At 39.9% G+C, this 12,109-nt stretch overlaps 1 non-coding gene across 1 annotated transcript; it reads left to right on the top strand.

Moving 5' to 3' along the window:
* Positions 1-9,298: 9,298 nt before the first annotated feature.
* LOC141658254 (small nucleolar RNA R71) lies at positions 9,299-9,405 on the top strand. The gene has a single exon (XR_012549149.1). It is a non-coding gene; the product is annotated as a small nucleolar RNA R71 (small nucleolar RNA).
* Positions 9,406-12,109: the final 2,704 nt, after the last annotated feature.

Consider the following 12,109-nt stretch of genomic DNA (forward strand, 5'->3'; position numbering starts at 1 on the left):
CGTTATTTATTTCTTCCAAGACTTTACTTGTCGCGACGAACAAGTATTTCTCGACAGGTGTTTCGATACGCCTTCTCTTCATTATCTTGCCCCCAAGCGAGAGTAAGCGGATATACTTTCCCTCTCAAGGCACCGAGATAAAATTCCTGATTACGTTCCCCATACGAGAGTTCACGACCGACATGGAGATTAACATCTACCTAAGCATATTTCTCCTCAGCAGTTCCCGCCTGTGTCCTGCTACTCGCAATTACTTCTCGAAGACTACCTAAGCAGTTTTCTCTCAGCAGTTCTCGCCTGTGTCCTGCTAATCGCTTCTCGAAGACTACCCAAGCAGTTTTCTCTCAACAGTTCTCGTCTGTGTCCTGCTACTCACTTTATTTTAGCCCTCACGCTTGATCTTGACCCTAGCTCCTATGCACCTCCGGAAGCGTCTCTCAAGAAGTCTCAGGTATGGTCTCTTCTTATGGCTGGCGAGCCTCCTTATGTAGTCTAATGAACTTTAAACGACCCTCCCCGATAGTCGACAGACTCTAAAATGTTCCCGACGACAGGTCCTTGGCTCAAACCCCTTGAGCCGTCTCGCGTCGCCATAGTCGTCAGGTTGTAATCTTCGATTGACCTGATGGCTATACTTTGACTTTCGCCTTGTCCATGCCTCAGTCAAAGTGGGGGCTCTGTAGATACCTCATTTATGCACCTCTCGCAAACCACCCGGTGATGATAAGGCCGCATGTTTGGTACGCAGAACGATTGGTGACAATTCATAAGTTTATCGTCAAGTGATTGCTCAAATATTAATGTCCACCTCTTAGTTGTCATCTACGTGCCGATACGGTCGTTTTGACAGTAATTAGAGTACATTTGGAGTCCGAGCCTAAAACCGTCTCCATTTTCTGATGATCGTTCAATCCCGAGTCGGAATGTTCTGGAATGTTCCGGATATTTCTATTCCATATTTCATAAATATTTCACAATCTTAATCTTTTGGCAAACAATTTCCCGTAATATTCATATAAAGTATTAAGGAAAACCAAATTATTCCGTCCTTCCATAACTAAAACACGGAAATCTTTCTTCCGCAGGAGGAAACCACTTGGGAACAGACGCAGCAGGTGATGCGCCTCTTCCAAGAGACGCAGTGACTGCTGCGCCTCTTCCCAGGTCCTTCTCTGCGTAATTTTCGTATCTTTTTTATATCTTTCCGAGACTCACTTCCAAAGAGTCTCTGAAACCCTATTTCCTCCACGTGATTAGTATAAATAGGAGCCTTCGCTCCTCATATTTCTCACGCGAGTGTCCGCCCTTCTCTTCTCCCTTTGCATTCTAGACCTTTGTTCTTACTTTTTGGCGCCTACGTGCTTGATCTTTCGACCACGTAAGCTCGGATCCTTCTGAGTACCAGCCTCGTTTGCATGACCGACCAATTTGACCAACTCCACATCAATCAACTTAATTAATCTAATCGTTTTCCTCTTACGAGGGCACTTCCTTTGCATTCGCGTCGAGCATCACTAATCGATATCTTAGTCCTTCTCGTTTCGTCAACATGTAAGTCTGAGGGTGTACATCTCTCTTTTATTTATTGTATTTTAATTATTGTATCACAATTGTAAGGTTTATGTCGAAAATACCTCTCAAAACCGATTTCTAAACCATGCTTTAAAAACCTCTCTTTACGGATTTCCAGAAGACCGTCGAGAAAGGACGCAGCAACTGCTGCGCCTCTTCGAAGGAGCGCAGTACCTGCTGCGCCTCTTCGTGAGGCTACCGCAGTTCCTGCTTCCTTTCTTCTTCCTTCGTCCTCTGTAATTCGTCAAATTCTTATTTGTTTATTCGTTTGTTCTCTTTAATTCTTCGTCATAATAGCATATATTTCACATGTATATTTATTCATCATCATTAACACGTTTAATTCGTCATTAAATCCGACTTAAATCCCTTATAATCTCATATTTGCGGGTTTTCGTCATTAAACTCAATCCGGGTTGTAGAAGTTCGATTTGTTCATATTGAGTTTCTGGAATTCGTCTTTGATATATTTTAATCTGTTTTTTTGTCACATTCATCGCATGTTCATCATTAATTCGTTATTAATTTGTCATATTTAACCTATGTTGTTCACCCATGTTACTAATCAATCATTAATCTTGTAATTAATCCGTCTTAATTCCGTCTCATCCATGTTTTACTGTTTTATGACTATTAATCGTATGTAATTAACCTACTAATCACTTCCATCCGAGTAAATAAATTAATCAATCATTAAATTTACCGCGAGTATTAACAACACGCAATTCCGGCTTCACAGCCAGAATTCAGGTCAGGAACAGACGCAGCGTCTGCTGCGCCTATTCCAAAGGACGCAGCTCTGCTGCGGCTGTTCCGGGTTGAATTATGTCCCTGAACTCCGTGGTTGCCTTGACTTAGTTTAATTAGTTTACGTATAATTAACTATTAATCGTATTATCACCTTCTGATCTGTTCGTAATTTTATTCTTTTATTCTTTTTTCTCAAAACATCCGTTTTAAAGGTATTTTCGACATAAATCGCCTAATCCAATGTAATTATTGTAATTCTTTTATTGTAATTTTCTTTTATTGTATTTATCATTATTTCTTGTATCATTTGAATGTTCTCACATGTAATTGAGCATTAAATCCTACTTCGACCCTAATTGTATGCTAAATTGATTGTTCACCGACTTAGTATTAATCTTCACATGCTAGGATTAAAACTTGGATGTTGCATTGCATGCATACAATCGACGATATATCGAGTACGAGTAACTTCCCTAATCATTAGTAGAGGCCGCTATCGAGGCGGGCGGGATTAGGTGTTCGATCAAAAGAGCTTCCTAATTTGTACCCTCACCCCTTACTCCAGATCTCCGTGAACACCCGTGTTCATTGGCATCCACGAAAGTCATTCTAGACATAGAATGCTAAGGGTAACGATTGCTTAGTGTTCATGTCTCTACTTTGTGTCTTGACATGACACGAGGTATTCGAACGGTTCCAATTTCCCATAAAAATTGGTGGCGACTCCAACAAAAATGCAAACGCTTGTTTCTCCTCTCTCCCAAGCGCCCCCGTGGGCCCCCCACTGTCCACACTAGTGTCTTTCGACCCATGACCCAAAGCCTAGTCAAGGGTTTGCATGTGAGTCACCTATCCAACCCCTTGTGGTATGGCAACCCAAAAATACTTTCTATCAATAAGTTTGAAGTGCTCATTTCAAAGATTTTGTTATGTGGAAACGTTTTATTGCCAAGGAAACCTCAAATGTTTTGAAATGTTGAAATGTTGAGAATTTTAGTCGTTTTGATGGAGGTGTACCACTTCGATGTGCTTTGGAAAGGGATCCATTGAATTGGGCCCCCACACGGTTGTGAATTCAACCGCCCAAAGACAGAGTGACTATCACCCCGAAAATTTATTGTCTAGAGGTTAACCGATTGCCTAATAAGCGATTGGCGAAAGCAAAGGACATTAGCACGAAAGGGACAAACCCCATCTCTAATTTTTGAAATGTGAAAGTTGAATGAGGTCAAATTTCGAATGCTAGTCATATCCACCCTTGTTTACAATGATTTGAGCATTTCATTCCCAAAAAACCTTTTTGTCAAGCCACTTTGTCGAGCTTGGGACGATCCATGACCTTTACTTTTGTAGAGAACTCGAGACTTGTCATGTCATATGCTACTAGCATCATGGGGATCATCATTCCACGCCATCCGATCGCTCTTGACGAAAGTATTTGGAAATTGAGGACGAAATTAGTCTAGTTTAACACCATTTGGAGGTGATTTAGTGCCATCCTCTTAGCCTTAGTGATTTGTTGAACTAGTATTTGTGACGGAGTATATGCTCTTAAATTTGTTCCCTTTTAGTTGACTCCGCCACTTGATGAGGAAGTGGCTATTCCTTTTGTTGATGCATCTTGTTATTTGTTATGTGCTTCATGTCAAGATGTGTCCAATTTTCCGCAAGCCCCCACTTGCCTTGCATTGGAATACATACCTCATTGTATTTCAATGTGAGTTGAAGGGACGGAGAAGGCCCGTTAATTGTCTTTCATCGGATATTATTAGTTTAGCTAGTCCTTTATATTATAGGTCACGGTCTAGTTTTAATGAGCTTACTCGAGGACGAGTAAGGTTTAAGTGTGGGGAGATTTGATGAGTAGTATTTTAGTCGCTTTTTACCCCGCGTTTATACCTTATTCCGACTTGATTTTGTGTGCTTAATTGTCTAATAAGCTCATTTATTTACTAATTTATAATAATTAGTCGTATTAGTTTATAATTAATAATTAATTGTATTTATGTATAATATTAGTATTATTATTATTATATTAATTTAATGTGCAGGCAAGACGGAAAAGTGAGGCGGAAGAGCAAGACGGGATTATGAGAAGAAATGGCGGAGGTGAAAATAAGCCAAATCATGGAAAAATAAACTAAGTAAAGGAGCAGCTGCTAATTTCAGACGGTCTTTGTTGAGCTTTTACTACCACCTCCGGCCACCGTGGCAGCCACCAATGACCACCCTTCACTTCCAACATCACATTCCACCCACCTATGACCACCGTATGCCACCACACCAGCCGCCACGTCACCACATTTCCCCCCTAGCCACAAACATACAATGACAACCATTTTATGCGACCATCTTTCAACCACCACCAAAGCCACCTCCAGCCACCTTGGGAGCCACCCATCACCACCACTAACATCCTCCCACTTCCAACTTCACAACCCAACCTCCCATGGCTGCCACAACTACCCAAAACAGCTACCATGAACTCTCCTTCCACCCCCGTCCGTAAACAATACAAACAACAATCATAAATCAAACCATCTTTTACACCACTTTCAACCACCAGTAAAGCCACCACCAGCCACCATATTTAAGACCGCCACAACCACCTTCACCTCCGTCACCACTTGCAGCAACTCCGGTTGCCCAGGAGTCGACACCTCCGCAATAGCAGCCGCATCTCCGACCTGCTCTTATCCGTCTTCAACCTATGAGCACCAGCGCACGACAAGGTACAAACCTGTGAATCGTTGAGTGTGTACCTCTATCCCGGAGCTGTATTTGTGTGATTTTGTCCCCTCACGTGACTGCGTTGGAGAACAGCGGCCTCCGTCGTCATCGCCTGATGTCTTTGCTCTTCTATTTGCTTTTGTTGATTGAGTGTTGAATTAGTTTAGGTTGTAATGACTTAAATGCCCTTTTATTTTCTTCTCCTTGTCTAGTTTAAGTTGGGGTATCTTGGTCTTTTAATGTTTGTTAGTATAAAAACCCAATGTGTGTATGACACCAAAAGGCCTTGAACAATAGTTTAGACGCAGCAGCATTTTGAGAAAGAAAAAATAGTAGACAGTAGGAGTAGTTTATAGGAGGAGAAAATCTATCTTATTTTTTCTCTCAATTTCTCCTTAATTCAATTTGTAATCTTTTTTTGTCTCTAGTTTATCCAAATTTCTCTCCTTGCATTAGTTTATAATTAATTTTGGGTTGTAATTTTGGAAGACAAGAAGACATTCATCCTCCATTTTTCAATCCAAGTTTGCTCCTTTAATTTAAGTTGGTATATTTTCTATCTCAATTTCACTCTATTTCAATTGTTTACATATTTTTCATTTCATCTTATATTGCTTGTTTAATCTTGTCGCTAACCATATTTGGCATGGTTAGTATTGGTGTATTTGTATTGTTTGTGTTAACTATGTTTGAGTAGTGTTTGTCTAGGGTTTAAGGGGGAGTTTGGGTAAACATGAGGGATGATAATGAGTTGTTTACATTTGAATATGGGTTAAAAATCGAGTCTTTACATACTTGCATTGAAGGTGTTCGATGAAATGGGTGAATGAAAGTTCTTACCTTTCTTTGAATTTTGCTTAACATTTCTTTACATGAGAGTGAATAAGAATGTTTGATAGCATGTATGTGATGAGTTTGACATAATATGAAAGTTTTATGGTGAGCTTAAGGTGACTAGGAAACTAGCTTTGATTCCTTGACCGAAATCGTGGCCCAATTCTCGTAGACTTTTGCATCTCCCTCTCCCTACCTAAATGAACCCGAAACCCTAGCATCTACTCTCTTTGTCTTCGTGCTTGTTTGTTTGTTTAATTGATATTCTTAGATTATTTTGTTAGCATAGTATTCATTCACATGTTTTGCATCCGACTAAACTAAAACTAAACAATAGACTTGTAGCCTAACCCCACCATCCTTGTGGTTCGACCCCGATTTATACTACTTAAATTGGGTTACTTTACAAATAGTTTTTGGTACCGGAAGTGACGGCAAAAACCGGTTATCAATGGGAAAAGGGGATTTGAATCCCGTGTTTTTTAATTTCAACAAGGGGAGACGAGCGTCTTCTGGCTGGGACGCTCAGATTCTAGATCAACCAGTTTTAAGAAATGAAGCCCGTGCTGAGACGAGCGTCTTCAGGAGGAGATGAGCGGATTGTTGCCTGGAGACGAGCGGATTTTTTTGAGGACGCTCGGATTCCAGGTCAGAGTGAAATCCCAGATTTTGGTGCAACCAAGACGAGCGGATTCTATCTGAGACGAGCGTCTTTTGGTTGAGACGAGCGGATTTTTGAGGAGACGCTCGGATTCTCACCCAGTGCATATTCTTCCTTTCCAACTCTGCCAGGACGAGCGTATTCTAGTCAAGACGCTCGGATTTTCACCCAAGACGAGCGGATTTTTCTTGGGACGCTCGGATAGTTCCTGTACCTCACGGATTCAGTTCCACCCGTGGGTATTTTCATAACCCAAGTCATTTCGTCTTCGTTCCTTTGGTCTTCATTGTGGGGGCACTACGAAGGCTTAGATAGCCTAGGCAATTGCTATCCCCACACTAAGTCAAAATACTACACATCAGAAACATTTAAGTCCCTCCCTCACTTTCTCTCAAAATGATAATCTTGATCAAAGTGAGATGGTAAATCCAAAAATTGACAAAAATGCCATACAATAAGTAAAATGCAAGTTAAGGGGTTAGAATATTTACAAATGGTGGTTTAGGAAGGACTCCACCAAACTCTCATTCATATATGAGATGTCAAGGGGGCATAGCCAAGGTGTTGTTGATGTTGCTCAACACCTTGAAGAAGTAGTCGAAGGCTTGTTCATTGTCATTATAAAGATCTTCAATAGTCCTTTGCACATTGTGTTCTTCATTGTGGTGACTTGAGTGGAAATGGTCACCAAAGCCTTGGTCCACGGTCATAGCATTGCCAATATAAGGATTGACTAATCCTTCGAATTCATCATCCCATAGACCATATACTTCATTAGCTTGCTTCCCAATAGTATCATGAGTTGATGAGAACAACTCCTCTTTCTTCTTGTCATTATGGCCAATGAGGCCTTCTTCTTCTCTTGTCATGAGTGGTGGTGAGCTATTCAAGCTCTCATTCTTGTTGAAACTTTCTTTCTCTTTGGATGGAGCATCTTGGAGATTATCCACTTTCTTCTCCCATATGGATGGTGATTCTTTACCCATAGCTTATCCTTTGCATTGAGATGCCAACTTCTTCCTACCACTTTCTCGGCTATAACGATCAATCATGAAACATGGCTCATGTAGTCGGGGAGCTCTCATTGTTTTGTCAAGATTAAAAGTGATTGTCTCATCTCCTACTTCAATTGTGAGCTCTCCACGTTTCACATCAATCACCGCTCCCGCGGTGTGTAAGAAAGGTCTTCCTAAAATGATAGGAATGTTGGAATCCTCCTCCATGTCTACAATAACAAAGTCTACCGGGATGAAGAATTTGCCAATTCTTACCGGCACATCCTCCCATACTCCTAAAAGTATCTTTGTTGATCGATCCGCCATTTGAAGCGTGATATTGGTGCACTTGAGCTCTCCCATTCCTAGCCTCTTGAATACCGAGTATGGCATGAAACATACACTTGCCCCAAGGTCACATAAAGCTTTGTTGATTGTAGTGTCGCCAATGGTGCATGGAATAGAGAAACTTCTCGGATCTTTGAGTTTTGGAGGGGAACTTCCTTGAAGAATTGCACTACTAACTTTGGTGAAAGCAATAGTCTCAAGATTCCGGATGGATTTCTTCTTTGTAAGAATGTCTTTCATGTATTTCGCATAGGCCGGAACATGATTAATCAATTCGGTGAATGGGATTGAGACCTCCAAGTTCTTCACAATTTCCATGAATTTGCCCAATTGTTCATCAAGCTTAGGCTTAGCTTGACGACTTGGAAATTGAAGTCTAATCACAATAGGTTCTTTCTCTTTAGCCTTCCCTACATTTTTCTTCTTTGAAACTTTTTGGATGGTGGGTTCTTCTTCCTTAGAGCTCTTCACAACTCTTTCCTTGTCACTAGCCTCCACAATGTCTTCCTCAATTGGCTTCTTTGGTCCTTCATACCTAGTACCACTCCTCAAATGGATGTCACTCACCGACTCATGTCTTGGGGGATTACCTTGAGGTGGTAATTGCCCTTTTTGTCTTTGAGAACTAGAAGATGCTAATTGAGACATTTGGGTTTCCAACACATCTTTGTGTGAGCTAGTATGTTGTTGATGGTGATGTCTTTTGCTTGGCTATCCTTTTGCATTTGAGTTAAAAATTCTTGTTGGTTCTTTTGCATTTGGAGGACCGCTTTTTGAACATCAAAACCTTGGTCATTTGTTTGATTGTATGGAGGTTGATTTTGATAACTTTGGTTTTGATTGTAAAAGGGTCTTTGAGCTTGGTTTCTCATTGGATGTGGGGTGTATGCTTGAAGATTTTGAACATTTTGGCTTTTATATGAGAGATTGGGGTGGAATTTGGTGTTCTCATTGTAATAGTTTGAATAAGGGGTGCCACTTTTGTATGCTTGGAAAGCATTCACTTGTTCCCCTACATTCACTTTGGTCATGTCCCAAAGTTCCACAATTCTCACATACTCCATTTAAAATTGATGATGATGCCATCATGGCATTAACATGTTGCTTGGGTGATTTGGAGGCCTCTTCAAGTTTAGTCATGGCTTTCTCAAACTTCAAATTAATGGTGTCAATGTGAGCACTTAGTTGAGCACCCAATTGAGTAATAGAGTCTACCTCGTGCTTTCCTCCTCTAGTAGCCTTCCGAGGTCTACTATATTGCGAGTTATGGACCGCTATTTCCTCAATCTTGTTCCATGTTTGATTGTCATCAACTTCGGTGAACATACCATTGGATCCCATGTTGAGAATGTTTCGGGAGTCTTCATATAGACCATTTCAAAATTGTCGTACAAGACACCATTCGCTAAGTCCGTGGTGTGGACAAGATCGACAAATGCCCTTGAATCTCTCCCATGCTTCATACAAAGATTTCTCATCCCTTTGTTTGAACCCGGTGATTTGGGCTCTCAACATGTTAGTCTTCTCCGGAGGATAGAATTTTTTGTAGAAAGCAAGTGCCAATTTCTTCCATGAATCAATACCAAGAGTAGCCTTGTCTAGGCTTTTCAACCATTGTTTCAGGGTACCAATTAAAGAAAAAGGAAATAAGACCCATCGAATTTGGTCTTGAGTAACTCCGGTTTGAAAAATCGCATCACAATACTCACAAAAAGTCTCCATATGAGAATGAGGGTCTTCACTAGGCATCCTTCCAAATTGACTTCTCTCAACTAATTGTATGAATGCGGATTTGGCAATGAAATTACCGGTTAAATGTTGTGGTGTTGGAGTATCATTTGGTAGGTTCTCCTCGGTTGGTACGGAATGTGATGAGAATTTAGACATTGTGGGTTGATTTTGTGGTGGGTTTTGTATTGGGTTGTCCTCTCCTTATCTTGGAAAAGGGTTGGTAAACTCAATGTTATTTGGTTGAATGTCCACAATCTCACCAATACCTACAACTCTTGAAGTATTTCTAGCAAGTCTTCTATTGTTGGTCGAGGTTCTTTCAATTTCAAGATCAATGGGTAACAAGTTACCTTGTGATCTCCTAGACATGCAAAATATCAAACAACTTGAAAACAATTAGAACAACCTTGAGGAGTTTGACTTCCCCAAGGTAAAGAAAGACACAACTAAAAACAATTAAAGAAAATCAAAACAATTTAACACCGTCCCCGGCAACGGCGCCATTTTTTGTTTGAAGGTTTAAAACTCGTCGTCAAAAGTTACCCAACCAAAACAATATTTATAACTTCACCAACTACTCTTATTAAAGAGGCAAGTAAAGGTCGGATTCCAAGGGATGGGTATTGATGTAGGATTTTCAATTGTAAATGGTCGTGTCTTAGGGTGTCATAATTTGGGGTTGAAATAGGAGATCAATTAAAACTAATAAACAATAAAAACAAAGCAAGGTAAATAAAATGAAGGTGTAAACAATTGATTAAAAGCCCTAGGGTATCATGGGTTCATAGGGGAATACATGGGAGTTGATCATACAAACATGTTCTCAAATTATAAGCAAGCAATTATTGTTGTGATGGGATCGAGTTAGTGTATATCTTACAATCCCTAAGAAGGTTTGGGTCCCGGAGCCGAATCGATTAGATTGTACAACACCTACAAGTCGACTTAATCCTTCCTATTCAACATTATGCATGGTCTAATGAGGCTCGAGTTGGTTTATGTCTTACAAGCCTCATTGAAAAGATAAGTGATGGGTAAAAAATGCAAGGATTCATAGGCTCGCGTTTCATCAAACATAACATGTGCATAAGTTGAAATCACAACAAGCAAGCAAATAAGTTATGTGAACATACATATTAGATTAAGCATGAATCATTCCCCATGTTGGTTTTCCCTAATTACCCATTAACCCTAGCTAAAGAAACTACTCACTCATTATCAAGTTTAACATGCTAACAAGGTTGTCAATCATATTAACAAGACAAAACATGATGAATGAATGAAAATGATTAACAATAATTAAAGCAAGGATTAATAGAATTATATCTATGGAGATTCCAAAATACTAATGCAAAGAATAATAGAAGTACTTGATTGATGGAAGGTTGTCAATCTCCCAATAAACCCAAATGATCTTCTAATTACCCAAAATAAATGATGAACAATAGAGAAATTAAGGAAAGATTAAGTATTGAGATTTATATTAAGACTAGATTAAGAGTTGATTACAAGATTAAGGAATGATTACTAATTGATTACAACTTGATGATAATCTAAGTAGTACAAAGGGGTATTTATACTAAAGATTAGGTACAAGAATTAGGGTTACTAAGGGCTTAAATGACTATTAAGTACTTAAGAAAAGTTGAGAAAATGCTCCTCTCCAAGGATATGAGCATCTCCGTTTTGCTAGTCTTGGCACGGGACGAGCGTCTTGAGGATAGGCACGAGTTCCCTGTAGTAAGATCCGAGCGGATTATCAGGGGAGACGCTCGGATCATCTTGCTTCAGGACGAGCGTCTTCAGCACGAGACGCTCGGATGGTGGTGGAGGGAGACGCTCGGATCGTCTGTGATCCGCTCGGATCCTGGGTCAGACAGCTTCCTTTCTCTTCGTTCCTCAACAATCCGCGGGGATCTTGTTGATGATGCAAGGATCCTTTCGTCATTGCCCAATATACTTCATTATCTACATAGGCCATCTAGTATTGTCTTCTCCTTGATGCTTGGTCATTAGTTGTGATCCATTTAGCTCCAATTTGCCATGAAAATGCAAGGTTTGCTCTCCTCTCCTACCAAGGAAACAAAACCTCAAAGAATATGCAAAATGGGAAACTAAAGATAGTAAATGACCCAATTATGTACTAAAAAGCATAGGAACGAGGCTAATTCGGGGACTAAATGTTAGGTTCATATATCTATTATTAGACTCCTCTAATAGTGAACTAATTAACTTATTAATTATTTGTTCTTTAGATCTAGTGCATGCATAACAAAATGAAAGATTTATAAGAAAAACAATGTTCCTTACATTGTTGGTTGGTTCGAAAATTTGGGCACAAGTAAGGTCACCTTCCTTCACTTGTTCTTGAGCTTATAATGATGGATGATCCTCCTAAGACTCCAAGTTTAGAAGCCACTCCAATAAATTGCACCCAAGATGTATCCCAAAATCTCTACTAATATTAACTAGATATGTAGTAGAAATA

Source organism: Silene latifolia, chromosome 5 (genome assembly GCF_048544455.1).
Source record: "Silene latifolia isolate original U9 population chromosome 5, ASM4854445v1, whole genome shotgun sequence".
Taxonomy (NCBI): Eukaryota; Viridiplantae; Streptophyta; class Magnoliopsida; order Caryophyllales; family Caryophyllaceae; genus Silene; species Silene latifolia.